The 22,726-nt window shown below is 37.1% G+C and overlaps 1 long non-coding RNA gene across 2 annotated transcripts in view; it reads left to right on the top strand.

The window, feature by feature from the left end:
• The window catches only part of LOC134331713 (uncharacterized), a 28,813-nt gene extending 6,836 nt beyond the window's left edge, over positions 1–21,977 (top strand). For both annotated transcript variants that reach the window (XR_010015158.1, XR_010015159.1), the window contains 2 exons: positions 3,585–3,682; positions 21,850–21,977. This is a non-coding gene — a long non-coding RNA (uncharacterized LOC134331713). The remainder of the gene's footprint in view (positions 1–3,584; positions 3,683–21,849) is intronic.
• The last annotated feature ends 749 nt before the right edge of the window (positions 21,978–22,726 follow it).

Here is a 22,726-nt window from a genome sequence, read left to right as displayed (position 1 = left end):
GCAGCCTGTCAAGGGTACATACCTTCCATCCTGTGTTTCAGAGCTAGGCTTTGAACACGTCATGACACTAGCCAATCATGTAGTTTGTGGTAACTAAAGCTGAAATAAATACACATTTGTAATTAATGTTAGACGTGTACTTGTTTTAGCACAGCTTTATTTTTTCTCATGCAGAAAAGCGATGCAGTAAAATCGCAGGCGTCACAGGCAATGTTTGATGTAAAACCCTGTTCTCAGGAACTGAGGGTTGCACTATGGGACACTTCTGCCATCTACAGGCTAAATCCCCAACAAATAATCGTAAACCTGCAGAGGATCTCATCGCTCCCCCCCCCCCCCCCCTTCTCTTATACAGTACCACCAGTTGTAAACTACAGATTGCTGTGGCATACAGATTACACAAAGGTTAAGAAACGCACCACCAGCAGTAACATAAAAGACATCCAGGATATAACAACACATTCCACAAATAGAAGTCTAGGCTGGCAACACCTCAGATTAGTGGTACTCTGTTCACGGCTTCTCAAACAGCTCAATTATTTCTTTATTTCATTACATTTGATATCAACAACTAGGGCATTCAGGGCTTTTTAAATACAATAAGGGTGGCACAGTGGCTCAGTGGGTAGCACTATCGTCATGCAGCAAGGTGGTCTTTGGTTTGATCCCCAGGTGGGGCAGTCTGGGTCTTTTCTGTGTGGAGTTTGCATGTTCTCCCCGTGTCTGTGTGAGTTTCCTCCCACAATAAAAAAACGTGCAAGTGAGGTGAACTGGAGATACTAAATTGTCCATGACTGTGTGTGATTGACATAAAACTTGTGAACTGATGAATCTTGTGTAATGATTAGCTACCGTTTGTCATGAATGTAACCAAAGTGTGTAAAGCAAGACGTTAAAATCCAAATAAATAAATACAATCGATTTAAAAAAATATTCATGCATTTGTCAGGGCAGTCTTGTAATCTTAACTTTTTTAAGTTCATTCTTAAATATATTTTTAAAAATGTGGGCACTCTATGGTCAAAAGTATGTAGACACTTGCCCCATCATCCAAAATCATGAGTATTATTTTGACATTGGCCCATCCCTTCAATACTAGTAGGTATACCAATTTACTCAAAATATGGTTTGTGATGCCAGGCACTTATTTTTGATTAAAAAGGCCTGGCATTAAATTGAAAGAGGGCTTTTCTAATATTTTTTTTATAATAATTGTCATCATAAATGTATACATTTGAAAGCAATTGATGTGGTTAAAACATCTGAAACTAATAATATACTTTGCTACTTAAATTCAGTCTGAAATCTGATTCAAAAGTATGCAAGTGTTTAGGCCACCAGTGAATAGTGAAATAATAATAATAATAATAGTAATGGAAAAGCTTGGGTGGTACAGTGGTCTACTATGCTAGCCCACCACCCCAGAGAGTTCGATGCTCTCAAATTCGAGTTCCAGCAGTGCTATTAATTGGCTGTATTTGTGAGAGCAAAGACCAAGAAGGGTTTCTCATTGACACTTCAACAGCAACACCAGCCCTCTGGTCAATGCCCAGCATGAATAGTAAAAAAAAAACCACATGACTCTCCACATGCACCACAGCTTTCTTTGAGAATCCACCTCTGGTTGGTAAAAGAAGTGGCCAGCATGGGGATGGTGTAAATGGCATGTGTAACACCCTCTGATCAATCAGAATTAAGATGTCAGCATGTTGTTCTTCAATGGTCAGGACTCTCCCAGGACCATTACAGAGCAGGTATAATTTGGGTGGTGGGTCATTCCCAGCACTGTAGTGACACTGACATGGTGGTGGTGTGTTAGTGTGTGTTGTGCTGGATAAGACAGAGCAGCGCTGATGGAGTTTTTAAACACATCACTGTCACTGCTGGACTGTGAACAGTCCACCAACCAAAAATATATACAGCCAACAGCACCCCATGGGCAGCATACTGTGACCACTGATGAAGATCTCAAAGATGACCAACTCAAACAGCAGCAATAGATGAGTGATCGTCTCTGACTTTACATCTACGAGGTGGACCAACTAGGTAGGAGTGTCTAATAGAGTGGACAGTGAGTGGACACAATATTTAAAAACTCCAGCAGCGCTGCTGTGTCTGATCCACTCATACCAGCACAACACACACTAACACCATGTCAGTGTCAATGCAGTGCTGAAAATGATCCACCACCCAAATAATACCTGCACTGTGGTGGTCTTAAATATTGAAGAACAGCATGAAAGGGGGCTAACAAAGCATGCAGAGAAACAGATGGACTACAGTCAGTAATTGTAGAACTACAAAGTGCTTCTATATGGTAAGTGGAGCTGATAAAATGGACAGTGAGTGTAGAAACAAGGAGGTGGTTTTAATGTTATGGCTGATCGGTGTATATTAAGGACTTTAAAATAGTGGTTTTAAGAACATATTTATTTACAGTTTCCAGTAGCAACTGGATGCTCTGTTTTAATCAATATAGCAAAACAATAAACAAAATAATACAAGGGTTCTTTAAAGAGTGTCCACACTTTTTAAACTCTATTTATTAAGAGTTTCAAAAATAATTACCTCACTTTTCTACACAGTAACCTTCCGATGCATTTTTCCCAGCGTCGTACCAACTTTTTAATGCCATCAGCAAAAAATGTTTTTGGTTGAGCACGTAGCCACTGATGCACCACTGCTTTCACATCATCGCATGAAAATCTTCTTCCCCTTAAAGCTTCTTTGAGCAATTAATAGAAGCTCTCTCTCAGTCTCTAAAACATGACCAATTACTACCTCCCGCCCTCACTGTTTCCAACAAAAATATAAAAGTGCGGAAACTTTCTGTTCCCTCATCGATTTAATGCTACACATTTTAAATATTAAAGTTACCACCTTCACAACACTTCAGTCATCATCTCCTGCAACTAGATGTTACCAAAGTTTTTGGCATGTTTGGTAGAAAATAGGCCACTTTACAACCAACACCAAAACTTTATTCTGAAGCAACTGTAAAGCATGATGTACTATTAAATTACTACGCTACCCTGAACCTTGACAAACGCTTGCAATAAAACAGTGACACAAAACACAAAGCCTTAACTCAAATGGCTTTACAAAATGCCATACAATTCTGCATCTCTATTGTCCAGGTCAACCCCACTGATTACAGTTTAGGCCTACTTGTCCAGCATCAGTGACTGAACTCAAAAATAGTCTTTTAAATAAACTTGTACAAATGTTCACAGACAGTGTGTGGTGTGGAAGCTTTAAAGGATGGTGCAGGAACAGGCAACTCCATATAAATGGCATGGTCTTAAATGGAATGGTCAAGCTTTCACATAATTTTGAAAGTATCATATGTCATTTCTAGCATGAGCAATGAATAACCAATGTGCTCAAAAAAGACATATAAAAAACAATTGGTTGTATTATTATTTTAGGCTAAATGTTTTCTGTTTTCAGTTATTAGAACTTGGAGAAAGATCAAACCACATTTTATAAATAATACAGAAAACAATGTAATGAGTATGTGAAGCATTATAAATAAAACATCAAAAACCAACAGTTTCTATATTTTTTTCTTTATTCTGTTCTAGCTCACCTGATAGTGGCAATTACTATGGCACACTCTTGCATCACAGCGGACGCCGCTCAGTTCTCCCTGCAGTCAATCACTTGGCAAGCTTATTTAGAGGTAGAAGCACAGCATGGCCCTCTGTGGGCAAACATATTGAATGTATTATGACTATGACTTTGAGTATATCCACATAATAATACCAGTGTTTTTTCTTTGTGAGATTTGTAGCACAGCCACAAATTGCTTGTCTCATTTCTAAACAACACAAGGCTTGGGTGGGAAAAATAACTATATGCTTACTCAGAGGCTTTCCTACCTTCATTTATATTTCTGCCTGGTCATATTCTTGTGACCCTTAAGGGCAGTTAATTAAATGCAGTCATCAGTATGTGACCTTTAAATGTTTTGACTTCCTCCTGCGAAAGAGATAGTGTTTAATACCTTTCAAATTCCCATCTGTGTCTTTTGTTTCAAGTCCATTAATGAGTTTCTCATGCCATTTAATTCTAGAATAGTTAGTTCTCCTAAACATCCTGAAGAATTATAAACCCTTGTAACAATGGATATAAAATGCATGGACAAAAAGTATGTGGACATCTACTTTTTTATGAGCTTTATTCTTAAACTATGGGCATAAATATGGAGTCCCCCACCTTTGTGGGCCTAAAACTTTCTCCTATTTTCTAGAGAGGCTTTTCAAAAAAATTTTGATGTGTGTGTGTGAATTTGTGTCTACAGTCAAAAAAAGATTTGTAAAGCCAGTCACTTATGTTGGATCAAAAGGCAACATTTCCACTCATGTTGGATCAAAAGGCAACATAATCATAATTCCAATTCATCACAATGGTGTTGAGTAGGTTGAGTAAGGTCAGTGCTCTTTGCAGTCCACTGAAGTTCCTGAACACCAAATCATGTCTTTATGGACCTCACTTTGTGCACAGGGGCAAAGTCAAGCTGCAGAAAACAGCTTTTCCTAAATATTGGCCACAATGTTGAGATATACCATTTATGTACTGTATATAACTGGCTGGTTTATAAGTATATACCACTTATCACTGGGTGTGGCTAAACTTAACAGTTAGGAGGGTATTTTCAAATATTTAGCCATATATTGTAATACTAAGTCATGTCTCTCCGACAACAGATTTACAGTATTAATGCTGTCATTCTCATCCCATTTAAATATTTTTGTAAGCACATTGTATTTATTACATAAATTTTGTAATAGTTCATAATAATTCGGTCTTCATGATGGATCAGACTAAATGCTTCCTCACCAGCATGTAGATAACAAATTGGCACAGCTGAAAGAGGACAGACGGTCTCTGCCATCCTTCCTGTCCAAGAAAAAACCATCCTGATGGATCTTTTGCACCGACTGTCCAACATAACACATGTTTAAAACCTGTACCCCAGTGGTGGGACTTACCTCTGTACTCAATGCAGATGGGTCAAAACGTTGCATTTAACTCTAGTGTTTGCTAAATAATATCAGATATGCTAAAAATACAACAGTGCAATTGACTGCGACACCGAGGGCGTCCTACTATGAGACATAAAAAAACATATCCTTTAGAAATGGATTATGGTTATGTGAGGAAATGCAATGCATCAATCTTAACCCTGAAGCACTGGATGGGTTTTGCTTTTGACAGAAAACGTGACCTCATTTGCACACTTCATTAACCCACCAAGACTGCCTGCCTTCAAAAAGCCAGAGGACCCCAGGGTTCTTATTTATCGAGTGTCGTCTTTTAACGATGGCTTCCTTTAGCTGGCTTCACCGTTTTACAGCTGTGTGTGAGATATAAGAGAGTTTCTGAGAAAGAGAACTGAGCTTCAGGGTCAGCAACCAGATCAGAATGGCACATCTCATCCATCACGGCAAGACAGGACACATGCATGGTATGCACTTTCATCCCAGTCACCTGCCTCTCAGTGCCTTTTTGAGTAAAGTAAATTTTACTAAATCAAATATCACCTTTATAGTGGAAAAAAGAACACACACATCTTCTGCAGATAAAGCAGGTTAAGCACATAAAATGATGTATAATACTCATTTATCATAGGCACACATTTTGTATTTTTCCTCAAACAGTAATAGTATAAACAACATATAGATTCACAAAAGGCTGCAGGACTACCCCATTCCTTGAGCAGCTTGTATCTCCTTTATCTCTCCCAAAAAAAGTACACTAGAACTACAGCATTCTTCCTGTTGTGCAAATTTAAGCCTACATGATGCCAGGCACACACGAAAGCTAATTATCCCTGCTTTGAGGATGGTAGGGTTGGCATTCCTGTCTGATACATTTTGTATTCTGCGTACACTGATTTTCTTATGCAAGTACTTCATTCTGATCCGGAAGAAGTTGGTTCTGATGCACCCATAGACACTGGGCCTGAGCCAGGTTATAGTACCCAGAAGTATCCAAAAGAACCAAAAGTATCCAATGGGAGAACATTCATTTGCACTTTACGGTTACATGCAACAAACTTTAAACCCATGTGCCCAGGTACCTGGTACAGAATGGCAACCACAATTTATGCAAGGCTGTTGCATTAACCTGTGTGCTACACAGTACAGTTGTTTCCTCCCACAGTCCAAAGACATGCAAGTGAGGTAAATTGGAGACACTAAATTGTCCACGACTGTGTTCAATATAACCTTGTGAACTGATGAACCTTGTGTAATGGGTAACTACTGTTTCTGTCCTGAATGTAGCCAAAGTGTAAAACTTGACGTTAAAATCCTAATAAACAAACAAACAAACAAACAAACACAGTACAGTCGGTTTATGTCATAAGTTTACATAGTGCTGGTCAAATTCATTTATTTATTAGGATTTTAACGTCATGTTTTACACACGTTTTACTTTGGTTACATTCATGACAGGACAGGTGGTTACTGGTTACACAAGATTCATCAGTTCAAGTCTTTGTATTTCCAATTCACCTCACTTGCATGTTTTTGGACTGTGGAAGGAAACCGGAGCTACTGGAGAAGCCCACACAGACACATGGAGAACTTGCAAAATCCATACAGAAAGGACCCAGACCACTCTACCTGGGAATCAAACCCAGGACCTTCATGCTGTGAGGCGACAGTGCTACCCACTGACCACCGTGCTGCCGGACCACATTCATTTGAACTCGGTTATTCACAATTCCTGACATTTAATCCTTGTACTGATTCCCTCTCTTAGGTCAGTTATGATCGCTACTAATTTTTTTATTTTAAAAATGTAGTGTCAGAATCATACTAGAGACAAAAAAGATTTATTTCATAAGTTCATGTCATTTGTATTTGGATCATTGCTCTGCCTTGTTTAAACTGGGTCAAACATTTTGGGTTGCCTTCCACTAGCTTCTCATGATAAGTTGATGGGATTTTGGCCCATTCCTCCTAACAGAATTCTTACATACTCCATTACCTTCACTTTGTAGACCTTAACACTAAAAGCTTATAACCAAACTATTAACATGTGCAAGATGTGCCATTTAGGGGTACACACCGATCAGGCATAAAAATATGACCACCCCCTTGTTTCTACACTCACTTTTCATTTTATCAGCTCCACTTACCATATAGAATAACTTTGTAGTTCTACAATTACTGACTGTAGTCCATCTGTTTTTCTACATACTTTTTTAGCCTGCTTTCACCTCATTCTTCAATGGTCAGGACCCCCACAGGACCACTACACAGTAAGTATTATTTGGGTGGTGGGTCATTCTCAGCACTGCAGTGACAATGACATGGTGGTGGTGTGTTAGTGTGTGTTGTGCTGGTGTAAGTAGATAAGACACAGCAATGCTGATGGAGTTTTTAAACACCTCACTGTCACTGCTGGACTGAGAATAGTACTCCAACCTAAAATATCCAGCCAACTGTCCTGTGACCACTGATGAAGGTCTAGAAGATGACCAACTCAAACAGCAGCAATAGATGTGCAATCGTCTCTGACTTTACATCTACAAGGTGGACCAACCTGGTAGGAAATACTAATATTAGTATTATTATTATTAATAGAGTGGACAGTAAGTGGACACGGTATTTAAAAACTGCTGTCTGATCCACTCATTACCAGCACAACACACACTAACACACCACCACCATGTCATTGTCACTGCAGTGCTGAGAATGATCCACCACCTAAATAATACCTGCTCTGTGGCAGTTCTGACCATTGAAAAACAGGGTGAAAGCAGGTAAAAAAGTATGTAGAGAAACAGATGGACTACAGTCAGTAATTGTAGAACTACAAAGTGCTTCTATATGGTAAGTGGAGCTGATAAAATGGACAGTGTGTGTAGAAACAAGGTTTAAATGTTATGGCTGATCAGTGTATGTGTGTGTCAGTAAAAGCATTCTTGTCTAGGTTCTCAGCTGTCTTTTGACTGTAAAGGCACCATTTGTAGCAGGCAGGCATAGGTAGTTGTAGGTAGTTGCAGCTATTACAATCAAAAGTCATTTTGTTTAAATTATAGGTGAATATTTGATTGAGGGGTGTATTAAAGAATAAAGCCTGTACTGTACTGTACTGTACTGTAGTGAGTCATTTCCTGCTTTATATTGTGGTGGCATATGCTTTAAATGTCATTAATTTAAGTTTTAAGGTCTTATGATGCTTTGTGCAGTGTAATAGTAATGACAAAGTTGAAAACTTTCAAAAATTATTTTAAAGTCTTCATTAAAGCTTTGGCGGTTGGGTACAGTCCACAAAAAAATTAATAAATGTTTCCAACCTGTAATTAATTTAAATATGCCAATTACAGAGAAGTGGTCAGTAATTATCAATGTGCTGGTGGGAAATATAGCAGTAAGGGAAAAGAAAAATTCTCTCTGGGGGCAATACATATTTTTGGCCCTTTTAAGACTTCGAAATTGATGGAATAATTATATATTAACATCAAGTAAGGACCATCTCCTACTGAGTTGGCACTAACTGAACATACATGTGGAGGCAGTAGGTGTCTTAAATTACACTTAAGTGGCCAAGTAATGTTTTTTTTAAATGTAAAATCAAATAAGCATACAGAGCTAAGGTAAATGTCTTAAAATGATATGTTTGATGTTTGATATGTGTTGATGCAGTGTACTGCAGCTTGTAGACAAGATGCAGTATGGATTCTGAGGTCATGGGTTTGACTTAAACCTCTGGAAAGAGGTTATTATATACAATCATAAACTGCTGGTTGCAATAAAAGTATGGCTTCAGAAATAAAGTGATATTTCTACAAAGATAGAACGTAGGTAGATGTGATCAGAAGTGCATAATAAAACTGTTCAAAATTTCATGCTGATTTTAAATAAAACAGGTGGGTCGCTCAGTGTTTCACATTAAAGTTGGCAGAAAGAAAATCTGGAGTCTGCTTTATCTATTGTGTCTAGACAGGATTTTTATTTATTAAAGTTTAGACACTGCTTTGATTACCTTAGCTAACCTTGAATAAAGAGAATAGCTGTTTCTTTCTGTCATGTCATTTCTGTTCTGGTTCAATTTTAAAGAATATGAACGAGGATATGGATGAGGATGTTAGATTAAAGATCACTCAGGTGGCGCAGCAGCAACTCGTCGGTTCGAAACTCAGCTCTGCCATCCGGCGTTTGGCTGTTGTTCATACAGGGAGGGAAAAGCCGGATAGAAACCTCATAACCGATGCAATTACAACCTCTGCTGGCTGATTGATGCCGTCTGAGTTGAGGGATAATGCGATCAGGTGTGTCTCTACGTACACAAAGCTGATCCACATATGAACTTGCCTTGTGCAGGTGAAAAGATGCAGTCAGCTACTGCACACGTCAGAGGGGGTGTGCGTCAGTTCGCTCTCCTCAATCGGGGCGGGGGTCAGCTTCAGTAGAGAGGAAGCATAACGCAATTGGGTAATAATTGGGCTTGCTAAAAATCGGGAGAAAAGGGGAGAAAATGCATTAAAATAAAAAATCCATGTCTATAAATAAATACTGAGAATATAATAGGTAGGGCCACCAAGAACAGCTTTAAAATGTTATACAAGTCCTATAAAGTATTCTTTAATGAGTTAATTGACCAGTTCTTTAAAGCATCAACAAGGTAAAAGCCTAATTTATGGTAAAATCTGGTGATTGAGGAGGCAATTAAAGACATTTGAATTTAACGTAGTGTTCCACTCTTAAATATTTATCAGTAGGTATAAGGGCTTCATCATTCTGGAATATTACATAATTAGAAAAGAGTGTTTGCACCATAGGGTGCACCTGTTCCTGTAATATTACTCTATACAGACTCAACATTGCATAATCATACAAAGCAATAGTTGGACCAAATGGTTTTCACCAGATATATTTAAAAAAATTTAATAATAATATTTTTTGCTACAACAGTTTTGACAAATTACAAAACATGTACACATCAGCGTGGTGGTATTAGCCAAAGATGCTTTTCTAAAGCATAAAATCAGAAATGCTTAGAGCAGCAGCTTTGGCCTCTAACAGTTTTGCCAGCTGTCTAGCCTCTAAGAAGCCTAATATTTGGGCAATTGGTTTGCTTTATTCATTTCTCACTGACTGATTGATGTAACTGAACTCACGTTGCCCTGAATAATGCAAATGACAAACTGCATTAGTCGTTATTGCAGTTTGGCTTTTATTAGAGAATACTTGTTTGTGCTGTGAGTCCATGGAAGAGGATATTAAACAAATTTATCATAGTCAATAAGTTGGCTTGCAGTGCATAGCGCTACCGGTAAATAAGCTGTAATGAGGTGCAAAGTAAGAAAGAAATATCAAAAAGATGCTTATTCAGTGCAGTTGTAAAATTGCACATGATAAACTCGCAATGCGAGTGAGTCAAGTCCCTTCACAAAAGTCAGAACTGATAAAGTATAATAAACTAACCAGGTTTACATCAGCATAATAATTTCACGCTTGTCAAGGCTGAAAAAAACCCCAAGACAAAACAAACCAAAAACTAAAACAAAAAAATTTTAATTGTAAAACATTAAACACATCAAACCAAAAAAATGTTAAGTCAAAATTTTACATTCTCTCTCTCTCTCACTCTCACACACGTGAATAACTTTTTCCTGAGTCTGCCATATTTATAAGGCAATTAAAAATACACCCACAGGATAATATTCTGCTGCTCCTCTAACTGGACTCACGTGATGCTTACTGTCATGGTAACATGTACACTAAGTGGTACTCTACACATGCACATCATTTTGGGTTGGATTACTTGTAGCGTGCATGTAAATGGAGATTCTTATCAGATTGTTGAGTAGAGTGTACATATAAACACCTCAGTCTTAATCTATAATTTAATTGGAGAAAATCTTTTCATGTACACAGTCATTTTTATATTTGCAAAAAGACCATTATTTCAAATTTGTACATATATATTTATACAGTAATCATTGTGACAAGTGACATTGCTGATTTACAAAAATATATGGTCTGAAACTAGAATTTATAAAATAAAAAAATGTAACAATACACTTTTAGAGGAACACAAACATGTTATACTTATTTGTTTTAAGAAAATAAACCATGTGTTCCAATCATTCAGTCACAGAAATACATCAGTTGCAAGAATGTTACTGCATGTCCTTCACAGGTCTGTCAACTTTAATTAAAACATTATAATACAAGATCACAAGAAGCTGTAAATAGAAATCTGCCAAGTAGATAGTTAATAAAAAAAAATGAAATTAAATAATATTTTTGGTTTTATTTAAAAAAGACCACTAAAAATAAGAAATGTTACATAGTGGCTAAGGGTACATCAGAAGAAAAAAAATCCCAACCAAGGCAGTGCAGCCTATGAGCTCTTTCAACATGCAGTTGCTTGGAGACCTAACACAATTCTTACACACTTTAGAAAATTATTTTTACATGTATCTCTGTACCTTGACTCTTAAACAAGTATTCTTCAATATGATGCTTCTTCATTGCCTTGGATGCTTTAACATCCTCAGAATACATAAGGTAGTGAAGCCTTACTATGTGCTCACTGCTAGTTATAATTGGACACTAAACAGTTTAGTAGCATTGTAAAGAGAATTCGGAATTCTGAGTGTGATGAATATGGTGCAGTGAGATGTACTGTTTAATAGTACAGTTTATATAATATTTAAGGCCCCACCTAATTCACGACCATGAAAATTGTGTCACGGACGGTGAAATGAGTCATTTCCTGTGAAATTAGATGTTTCTCGTGAAGTATGCAATTTGCTGTGAAATTCAAAAGGTTTTTTAGGGTGTGTTTGATTTAACATTTTTCATTCATGTAGCATATGAAATGTGAGGCGCAATATGCAATATGAAGCAGTCTTTGCAATCATATGGCATCATAATTAAGGTAGTCTAGGAGTCTTTACTGTGGTGCAGTGTGCTGACAATGTTCGATGTACGTGTTTACGTACTGAGTGCATTTTGTCCCTTTGAGGATTCCATAATCAAAGGAAAAGGGTGCTTCTCTACAAATGTGATCATCTCTGTGTAATCTGTGCTGCGACTCAAAACAACAAGCCAGAAATATTATGCTCCCAATAGTTTGTCTATGTACAGTTTATTTCTTACTTTATAAACTTACAAAATATCCAAGATGTTGAAGTGTTAAGCAGCTAAAAACACTACGTAGGTAACTGCGAGTATTTTCGTCTTTCAACCATTAAGGTAGGCTGTGCATTGTAGCCTTCATTGATTCTATCATTCAATTTATGAGTGTTATTTAATGACTGCCGTGAAATGTGGTGCTTTCCTTTAAAAATCTGTGATTTTTTAAATACTGTACAAGGTCCTTGAAAATCAGCACATTTCCCCATGAATTTAGTAGGGCCCTGATTATAATATACCACATATTATAATATGAGCAGCCACTGCTTATGTGGATTCTCTCTTGCGACACAATCTGTTCAGCAACTTGGCTTTGGCATTTAGCTCTCAGCAGTAAAGGGAGAATACAGCCAAAAGCTCTATTCAGTGGCAAGATGGGGGCTTTGAATACTTATTAAACTGGCCATTAAAGCATTGGCTTGGCCCCTATCAAACCAATCAGAGATAATGAATTTGATGCACAAAGCTTCAATCATTAAGATGCCCCCTTGCTGTGAGGGAGGAGATCTTGAGTTAAAAGAGATTATTTAAAGCAGAGTGAGAGTGATAGTGAGGAAAAGCAAGAAGATTTCAAGTAGCTAAGTATATTTCCAGTTAATTATACAATTAGCTAAATCAAAGTGTGTTCATTAGCTCATCTCGGCGATCACTGTTAGTCACAGCTTCATATTTTTCATTTACAGGCCAGAGTAATTGCACCCATGCAAGATATGTTGGCTCAGCCTACTTGAAGTTACATATGAAGTAGCCTCAGGTCCAAATACTCCATGCACACTTACTTAATGCTTGCTTAGGCATCCTAATTCAGGGGCCAATAATCTCACTAGCACTAAATTTGTTTTGGTCTAATCAGTTAATACTGTTTAAATTAATATGATTAACCAAAAGGCTAAATATTTGCCTTATACGTTAAACTAAACAGTTGAATATTTTTTGAAAATTTAGCGTAATCAATCTGTCTTCCGCTGCTGGGGATCCCTGATTGCAGCTCACGCCTCCTCCGACCCGAGTGCAGCCACATAGTCCAGTCATCCCCGCCCTAGCAGACACGTGTCTGCGACAGGCACTGCCAATAATGCCCGCTAGATGGTGGCAACACCGAGTTTCAAACCGAGGAGTTCAGAATCTCGGCGCTGGTGTGCTAGCGGAATATCCCGCTACGCCACCTGGGTGCCAACAGTTGCATCTTTGATATGTAACCTTTTTCATTGGCTTTGTCCTGGTCAGTGTCTAAGTTGTGTCTGGTGCAACCAGAAAACACTGTGTGCGAGGCAGGAATACACCCTGGGCAGGGCACCAATCCATCACGGAGCAACACAAACTCATTCATTTACCTACACTCACATTCACTTATATAAACTTAGTAGTCAATTTTCCTCCTGCATGTTTTGGGAGATTTAAGAAAACCTATTGTAGTTAAACGTAGGAACTCCATGCAGACATGGTTAGAAAGTATCAAAATTGTCTTAGAAAGTGACCATGTTTTTTGAAGCACCAAATCTGCCATCAATAATTTACTTAATTTACAAATGGAATGTATTTATAATGCATAGAAGGTGCAAAGGGTAATTGACAACACCATTTGGTTTGATTTGGAACCATAATCCAATCTTTTGATGTTTTGAGAGAAAAGAAATGAGAAAGGTCAGAAAAGTTCTTTTTAGATCAATATTGGACAGCATTATGAATTCATGTATCATTGCCTTTCTTTTTTGCTTTTACTCACAGTACTTGCACAGAAAGAGACTAATAAAATGGACCAGTGATGCAATACTGGCAAAATATGATGTTCAAAGGGAAGAAGGGTGGTGTATAAAGATCACAACAGATCATTTTTGAAGTCCCATAATTTACTGATTAGATTCATATCCTTGCTGACACAAATTTAAACAGTTAATGATTGGAGCTAAATGACTACATTCAATTAACTAATGATCACACTGCGATCTGACATGTCCCCATCAGACCTACAAAAAAACAAACTCCTTTAATCTTTTCTGGGTGTCACGTTACATCAATCACACTACACGGTGAATAGCACAGCAAGTGAAAATATTAAATTCATGGGGAAAAATCTTCTGACACTAAATTACATGAACTATATGGGCAAAACTAACTGGAAATACCTCCTACTTATTTAAATGCAAAGATCTCTGACCTTACCTTTCGGTTGACTTGAAACTTCGATAATGAGTCAGGCCTTCTCGTCCAACATGCTCTTTTGACAGAATAGGCACTTAATTCCACAGACACAAGGTTTAATATATTTCAAGAAAATAAATTAAGTTTCAAATATTACTGCTGCAATAAACAGCACCCTGTTTTATTAAAATGTTGAAATGAATTAGAAGTATTTTACTCAAAAAGTATTAAGCATGCCAAGAGGGGCTTTCAAAAGTTTCTAGGCACTAAATAATTAATCAACACAATGGTAAAAAAGCTACATCCTAGCAAATACCTTAAAACTTCCTGTCAGTTTGCTAGTATAAAAATCAGTAAGTAAAAAGTAAGTAAAAAGTAATTGCTTCCAGACAGATGTGTCACACAGTGATCAGACTAATATCAACAATAATACCCCGATGCCCCGAAAGCAGCAGAAACAAAATATACAGAGAAAACAATAATAAGCTGAAGTATAATGCTGTCATCTACTACAGTTCGCAAAACTTCTCTGAGAAAAATAAAAAGCAAATATTTGTGCCTATAAAAAACACAAACACAGGAATGTGTACTGTTGTTTAATTAACCAATAAATTAATTAATTAATTAAGAAAAAAAAACGATATAGAACAATTCGGTAAGAGCATTATGAAATGGAGTTGGTTTTCTGCAAACAGCACTGGGGCATAACACATCATTGAACAAAACAGAAATAGACTCATGTACTAGGACACATCACAGAAAAATCTAAGGAACTAAATCTAAAAGAAAAATGGTTGTTTTTAAAATCACAAGTCAATTACAGGAAACTAAACCTAGAAACTAAGAATGGTTTGCTAAGAAAAATGAACTATAATGCTGCAACATGTTAATTAATTACCCTCACAGCTTTGCTAACACACTAGTACTACACTGTATTGTGAATGTGTTGTTAGGATGTGTCCTAAACTACAGGTTGATCACTTTGCTTCCCACCACTATATCATATCCACTTTACACAGGGTGTCAAGTCAACAAGTAATTCTGTGTCATGACACTCTAAGGTAGACAAAACATAGTTGTGACAGGAATTCTGAAAAGACAATGATGCTTACTAAAACAAGCTTACAAGCTTTAAATTGTATGCATTTTATTTATTAAATCTATTTTTATATTTAAAAAGAGTTTAAGTATACTGCTTTGATAGTCAATATTTTTATTGTACTCTGTTACTCTATTTACTGTACTTACGCTGTGCTGGAGCTGCTATGACACTCAAATTTCACCCATTGGAATCAATAAAAGAAAATCTTATCTTATTTCATTGGGCCCTGCTGTACAGTTCAGTACCGATCATTCTCTTTTTCTTTCTTTTTAGAAAATATTCAATATTGCTTATAAACACCATCTGTTGATTAGTTTCAAGCTGGCCAATTAAAACTTTTTAAAAATTTTTTAAAAAGTAGTAATAATAAATTACAGTGGCTGTGTGGGCCGTCTCATAGCAAGAAAGCTGTGGAGTTGTCCAGCTCCTTTCTGTGTGGAGTTTGCATGTTCAATTTTTTTTTAGTTTATTGATGCTGCTTTCTGTTAATAAATAGAATTATTTCTGCAGATATAAGAAATATGTGTTTGAAAGACCCAGAGCAAGCAAGTGCATATAGTGTATAGGTATGGATGTCCTATGGCCATCACTTTACAACCAGAAAAGTGAAGTAAAAAGTTCCCTTTTTTTCACCTCAAGCCAAAGCGGTCAATACATCTACTGCTATGTTTGTGAGAGGTGGGAGCAAACTGATGTACCAGGAAAAAAAAACAACCAAACAAAAATCTACTCTGAAGTAATCATGTCATGGCAGCTGGATGTCATGAGAGTTTATTAGTTTATAAGTGCCTTAAGCTGTGATTTAATATATCCCTACGTCCAGCCTGTTATATAAGGGTTTAAGTACAGCTACTAAGCTGCTAATCAATTTTATGTTCATAACACTTTACTGTAGCACTACTTCCATATAATATTCATTGAACAAATATACTGTACTTAAAATATGAAAATCCTATTACAAAAAACATTGGCTAACATTTAGGAGTATATCGTAATCATCCAGGTTTAAAGCTGAGGGCAATGTATTTATTAGATAAACCAAAACATATAATATATGTATCTAAACTATCTACAAATAAGCAATGTAGCATTTTTACATATGTTTTTAACCACTTTTGTTTGTGCCAGTTCAAAAAGATTAAATGTATACATCATCTTTACACAGAAGAGATGGTATTTTAAGGACAAAGATATAAAACAAACTGACATGCAGGAAACTAGCTTTCAGACAGTGTTGCTTTTGTTTCAAATTACAGCAGAAAAAAAAGAGTTAAAGATAGAGTATAAAGATAACAAAAAAAACACTTTTTGTGTCATTCATTTTTGGCTCATTCCACCTAGCAAACAATAGTAAATTTTCCAAGGACATTTGGGCTCCCCTAATTTTAAAATCCTTCATAAACTTTTTATGGGCTTCAAGTCAGAAGATTAATTATGTCACAAAAGCACCTGATGCAGGATTTTGGGGTTTCCCTGATTTTAAAATCCTCTATAAATTTTCTGTGGGTTTGGCATGGGCATGCAAAATTAATGATAGCAGGCAAGGGCTGCCTTTCTAGAGGAAGGATTTGTGAATGATAACTGAAATTTTATTATAGGAAATTTCAAAATTGCTGGCACATACACAGAAACTTCACATCTCCAGGCCACCAATGAAGGATGGGCCCTGCTGAGTCTGGTTCCTCTCAAGGTTTCTTCCTGTAATTTTCAGGGAGTTTTTCCTTGCCACAGTCGCCCTCGGCTTGCTCAACAGGGGTTTTTGTATCTGTTGGTCCTGGATTTTGTAAAGTTGCTTTGAGACAATGTCTATTGTAAAAAGCGCTATATAAATAAAGTTGACTTGACTTGACTTGACTTTTTTGCTGTATTTTTCAGCTTCTGTTGCATTCAAAAACATGCCAACTGGTGGACTGCATCTTTTTACTCTTAAATGTATGTTTGTTTATTAGGATTTTAACGTCATGTTTTACACATGACAACATCAATATTAACACATCGAGACCCTCTGTAGTTAGGTAAATGTAAAATATCTAAGACCGAAAAAAAGCCTCACTTCTCTTGAAGCAAGTTGTTCTAAAATGTTCAACTACAGCAGCTTGTAGGTATGTGATGTACTCATATTTGCCAACAAACATTTGACACATTCTCAGAAAAGTGCTGCAAATCCAGAGGAAGTGGCACTGTGTAACCATTTAAAGCTTAGGTCCCCAGTCATCTGCTAAAGAACTGGCATAAAACAGTAAAACAGGCTTTTAGAGAATTTTATTTATTGGATATAAACAAGAAAAATGAATAAAAATGAAGAACAGTAACCTTGCCTTGTACCTAGTGGAACACAAAACAGAAAGACAGAGGAAAAAATATAAAACTCTACTTTAGTAAGTACAATGGTAGAAACAACCACCGAGTGAGAAGAAAGGCAAAGGTTTGTAAGTACCTGGCTGGCACAAGTGCTTGATTTCAGAAAAGAAAGGAGATCCCAGTGTGAAATTATTTTAGTCTGAGCCTTCTTAGAGAAGAACTTTTCTTAATATAAGAAAGTACCACATCTCTCGGGAAATGAAATCCACAAAGAATAAGATGTCGGGCTAAAAGCAAAATGCAGGTGTGAATGTACAGTCTTAAAGCAACCACTGTGAATACTATATCTAAAATACATCAATATACACTCACTAAGTACTTTATTAGGTACAATTTCCCAGTACATACATTCATTGATTATATTCTACACTACACGTACTATTACTTTGTAAATTTTATTACTCAACTGTATCTTATTTACCAAACAAAAAGAACCAACACTGACTTAATGTTATTTGGACTGTTCTCAGCAATGCCATGCCACTGTCATGATAATAACATGGTAGTGTGTTGTACTAATTGTACTGCTAAGTGCAGCAGTGTTGGAATTTCAAAGACCCCAATGTCAATGTTAGCAGGAGAATAGTGCTCCAACCAAAAATATAAAGCCAAGAGGATTATTGTGCATAAAATAGCTCTTTAACTGTACATCTACACCAAGTGCTAACAAACAAACCTCTTTTTCCAGTTCAAAAAGCATATACAAATCCCAACAACACCACTGTGCCTGATTCTACCATGTCAATGCCCTGTTTGTGCCATTTCAGTGCAGAGATGGGTCCACCATGCAAACATCATTCAGTCAGAAGGAAGGTAATAAAGCGTGCATAGCAACAGAACGGCTACAGTCAGTACGTTCAGGAAGGTGTTGCAGGTGATTGAGTAGAAGCTTTAGGTCACTGTTTGTGAGGAGGTCTGAATGTTCTCCCTGCATCCTCAAGGGTTTTTCTTCTGCCTCCCATAAACATTCAGATAAAGGATTGGCTTCTCTAAAATTCCCCTTGGTGTGAGTGAGTAGCCTTGCACTGGATTGGCATTACATGTATGGCCATTGAGCAGAAGCTTTTAGCAAAAGCAGATTTACAATTGCAACTGAACATAATCAAAGCAATAAAGGGTTAAGGGTCATGCTCAAGGGCCCAATGGCGGCGGCCTGGCAGTGGTGGGCTTGAACCCGGGACCTTCCAAATGCTAGTCAAGTGCCTTAACCTCTGAGCTACCACTGCACTTTTTGTCCAGAGTGTATTGCTGCTTTGCGCACAGTGTTTCTGGATGTTTGAATATAAAAATAAACTTTAGCTATTTTTTTGTACAATGTTATATACAATTATGCTACACTTCTATCCTGCTAAATATCAAACATTATTGCTAGCCATGCTCTGTAAATTGAACTCAACTGTCACTTATAGCTGTAATGCATTTTATCACCATGTATCCAGCTTTTAGAGTCGCCCCTAACTCGTTTACAGCATTTATCATACACCCGTATCCGTCACATATGGATTATAGGTTTAAAGAGCTCCGGTCTCAGTGTACAGCGAATTCTATAAAAAAAAAAATGTATTCATTCCAGTTTTAAAATTCAGCAGCAGGAATCTCGTTGCATATTAAGCTCCTCTTCTTTCTACCCCAGCATCACTAAAAGTATTGATCAGATGGAATCAGATTTCCCCTGACAGGGATTGAATCAGGTGATTTATTTTAGGGCCGTACTCTGAGGTGCACCAGAGACTGTAGGTGGCCGATGCTTGTGGATGCAGCTTCACAAGTGACTGATTGCCAGTGGATGACAAATTGACCAAACTAGGAGCATCAACTAAAGGCCAAAGTTACAAGGGTAGTCAATCAATGCAGTTTGTCACTTGGGGATTTGAAAGCCTTTAGGAGTTTATCAGCTCAGTGAGATTTTCTAGTAAGTCCAAGCACCCAGCATAAATTCACCAAATTACAGACCATGTGTGAATGGTTTAAGCCATTTCCTTCTGGTTTATACTCTGTAGCCTTTGATATGTTAAGTGAAAAATCTTTTACATACCACCTCATTGAAATCCTCCAATTTAACCCAAACTTCAAAAGCTCGGCTTAACCAAACATTTAATTTATACAATTTCTCTTTTATTCCAAATATAGTTTATTAACCAAGACATGTTTGGGATTAATCTGTATCCTTGGGTTTGCAGTGGAGCTATGTGGGTAATGATGTTTACTGGGTTTTTTAGAGAGGGGAAATTTGTGCTAACAAATGCAGCCATACTAAATGATTAAATTTAGCATTTAATTTATTTATTAGGATTTTAACGTCATGTTTTACACACTTTGGTTACATTTATGACAGAACAGGTAGTTACATCAAGATTCATCAATTCACAAGTTTTGTCAAACACAGCGGAAATGGGGAGAACATGCAAACTCCACACAGAAAAGACTGCTCCACCTGGGAATCTACCCCAGGACCTTCTTGCTGTGAGACAACAGTGCTACCCACTGAGCCACTGTGCCACCCGTAAATTTAGCTAAACTAAATACAGTGGACCCTTGGGTTACGAACGGTTTACCATACGCAGATTCTGGGTTACGAACGATCTTTTTCAACTTAACGTACGGACAAATTTCGGATTACGAATCAAAATTTGCTAAACACGTGACGTCTCTCTCTCTCTCTCTCTCTCTCTCTCTCTCTCTCTCTCTCTCTCTCTCTCTCTCTCTCTCTCTCTCTCTCTCTCTCTCTATATATATATATATATATATATATATATATATATATATATATATATATATATATATATATATATATATATATATATATATATATATATATATATATATGGGGATATATATATATATATATCCCCTGCTGATTTTGTACGTTTACCAGCCTGCACAAGGCTGGAATGGGACCATCAGCAAGAAGCTTGGTGAGAAAGAGACCACTGTTGGCACGATAATTCGAAAATGGAAGAAATACAAGATCATAGTCAATCACCCTCACTCTGGAGCTCCATGCAAGATCTCACCTGGTGGGGTAAGAATGATTCTGAGAAAGGTGAGGTCAGCCCAGAATTACATGGGAGGAGCTTGTCAATGATCTCAAGGGAGCTGGGAGCAGAGAAATGCTGGATATGACCCCAAGAACACCATCCCCACTGGGCATTTCTCTGCCTCCAAACACGGCGAGTGGAGTTGATGCCAAAGGTGTTCATTGGTAAACTTCAGACGGGCCTGTACATGAGCTCTTGAGCAAAGGGACTTTGCGGGCACTGCAGGATCTCGATCCATTAAGAAAGTGTGTTACTAATGGTTTTCTCCCTTGAGATCATTGACAAGCTCCTCCCGTGTAATTCTGGGCTGACCTCACCTTTCTCAGAATCATTCTTACCCCACCAGGTGAGATCTTGCATGGAGCTCCAGAGTGAGGGTGATTGACTGTGATCTTGTATTTCTTCCATTTTCGAATTATCGCACCAACAGTGATCTCTTTCTCACCAAGCTTCTTGCTGATGGTCTTGTAGCCCATTCCAGCCTTGTGCAGGTCTACAATCTTGTCCCTGACGTCCTTTGATAGCTCTTTGGTCTTGCCCATGGTGGTCGAGAGATTTGAATGGAAGAAACTGATTCTGTGACAGGAGTCTTTTATACAGGGACAGGACTAACTTGTGTGCCTTTTGTGCACATAACCGGTCTGTGGGGGTCAGAATTCTTGCTGGTTGGTAGGGGATCAAATACTTATTTCCCTTAATTAAATACAAATTAATTTATAACTTTTATTTAATGTTTTTTTTTATTTAATTTTTTGTTGATATTCTGTCTCTCTCTGTTAAAATAAACCTTCCATAAAAATTATAGACTGTTCAAGTCTTTGTAAGGGGGTAAACTTACAAAATCAGCAGGGGATCAAATACTTATTTTCCCCACTGTATATATATACAGTGAGTGAACATTCGGACAGTGAACGGTGTTTTTTCGGTGTTTTCTTTATATTTTGTAAAATTCAATATTAAAATGTCCCCAAAGAATGTGCAGAGGAAGTGTAGCGCTGAGAAAATGAACATATCTATTTGTGTTGTATAATTACTCCTGCAGGTAGCTGTCACTGTGCATCAGACAGAAGGGACAGTGAGTGAGAGAGAAGAAGGAAGTCCGCTGAGTAAAGTATTCTTTCTTTCGTGCAATTACACCCACAAAATAAAACTCTTAAAATAAAGAAGGAAATAATAGAGAAATGAGAGTTATTGTTGTTTCTGGTAGATACATTTTATAAAACAAAAAGAAGGTAATTTATTATGATGTATAGTAAAGCACACATACTACTGTACTGAAATGTGGTGTGTTTTATGTACAGTACTACTACTGTGTATTGTTGTTTATTACAGGAATGTCTATTCTATAATTTAAGATTTAAGCAAAAATACACTTGTATTTATAACAAAAGACAATTTAAGACATTAGAAAGCTTAGGTAAGGGGGTGGTTTGGGAGGTCTGGCACAGATTAATTCTATTTACATTATTTCTTATGGGAAAAATAGGTTTAACTAACAAACATTTTGACTTAAGAACAGCCCTTCAGAACCAATTAAATTAGTCTACTGTAATTACATAAAGCCTGATAAATGCAGGAATGGAATTCTACAGTCTATCTAGAACACTATACATCCAGCAGAAACACATTTGGGATTCAACTACAGAAATGAACCACAGCTAAAAAACATAACAGAAAATATTTTTTTTTATAATTTACTGCAAAAAATAACAAAAAAACAAAAAATAAAGTCTCTTTGGAGGCACAGCAATCCAGTGCACTAACCCACCACTGCTTGGGTCTCAAACTCTTGAGTTTAAATCCCAGGCAGTGCTATCAACCTAGCCAAGCACAGTTGTGTGTTCTAAGAAAAGGAAGCATGCTATACAACTGCAGCCTTTGCTGTGTTGTTGAGATGCCCCCACTAGAGATGGATGATT

This window comes from Trichomycterus rosablanca, chromosome 2 (genome assembly GCF_030014385.1).
Source record: "Trichomycterus rosablanca isolate fTriRos1 chromosome 2, fTriRos1.hap1, whole genome shotgun sequence".
Taxonomy (NCBI): Eukaryota; Metazoa; Chordata; class Actinopteri; order Siluriformes; family Trichomycteridae; genus Trichomycterus; species Trichomycterus rosablanca.
This window is presented reverse-complemented; position numbering and strand designations above follow the sequence as displayed.